We start from the raw sequence: 866 nt of genomic DNA on the forward strand, positions 1-866 counted from the left end.
TTTCCTTCTTTTTGGATCCTTCATCATCTACTCCTCAAGAAGTCTCCTTCATGGGCATTCATCACCAACTTGTTAGCTTCCTGTCCCTCAAAGCCTCTGCTGATCAATCTAAAATCTCAAACCTGAAATTTTTCTTTCGACCTACTTATCTGGATTCCAAGGATTTGTGTAGCGTTGCAAACGAAGGAAAGGTTGAGTTGCCTGAATTCTGAGATTTGAAAATGGATCCCTCGTGGTTGCTGCCAACAAATGCTGCATCCTGCACTTTTGTTCAAAAGGATGACAGGAAAAACAGGGAAAACAGGAAAAGCATTAAGTTAAGATGTCACCTGGCGCAATAACATACACAGAACTTGAAGTACAACACAAAAGCACTGCTGCTTACAAACTGCACCAATCTTCAGTCAGTATAGATCAATGAAACCATCAGTCTCTACCAAGGAGTGCAAAACCTGAACCTGACCCATCTTCCTTGCCGCCGTCACATCCGGAGGAATGGCAAGCCTCGGAAAGATGGTTGCTGCGAAGAGTGTCATGCGATATTGCCTAACAAAACTTCATGCACATCACCTCAGATTGAGGCTCTAACAAAGGAGATCCATATGTCAAATTTTACGAAAATCATGGGTGGATTGAATATATACCTTCTCAAAATTTTAATCGATGGAGAAATGATTTCCCTATGTTATTTGCATTATTTGTCAGGAACAAACAGCATACTGTTTGAGAACAATTGCGATCTATCTTCCTTCCATCGCCACCAGCATGAGTTTTCGCTTAGGGTCAAAAGAGGAAGAAACGCAGTACTGTAGGCGATTTTTGATCTCAAAAATGGATTCTCAACTTTCGACTCATCCGGAATAAAA

This window comes from Guillardia theta, assembly GCF_000315625.1.
Source record: "Guillardia theta CCMP2712 unplaced genomic scaffold GUITHscaffold_611, whole genome shotgun sequence".
Taxonomy (NCBI): Eukaryota; class Cryptophyceae; order Pyrenomonadales; family Geminigeraceae; genus Guillardia; species Guillardia theta.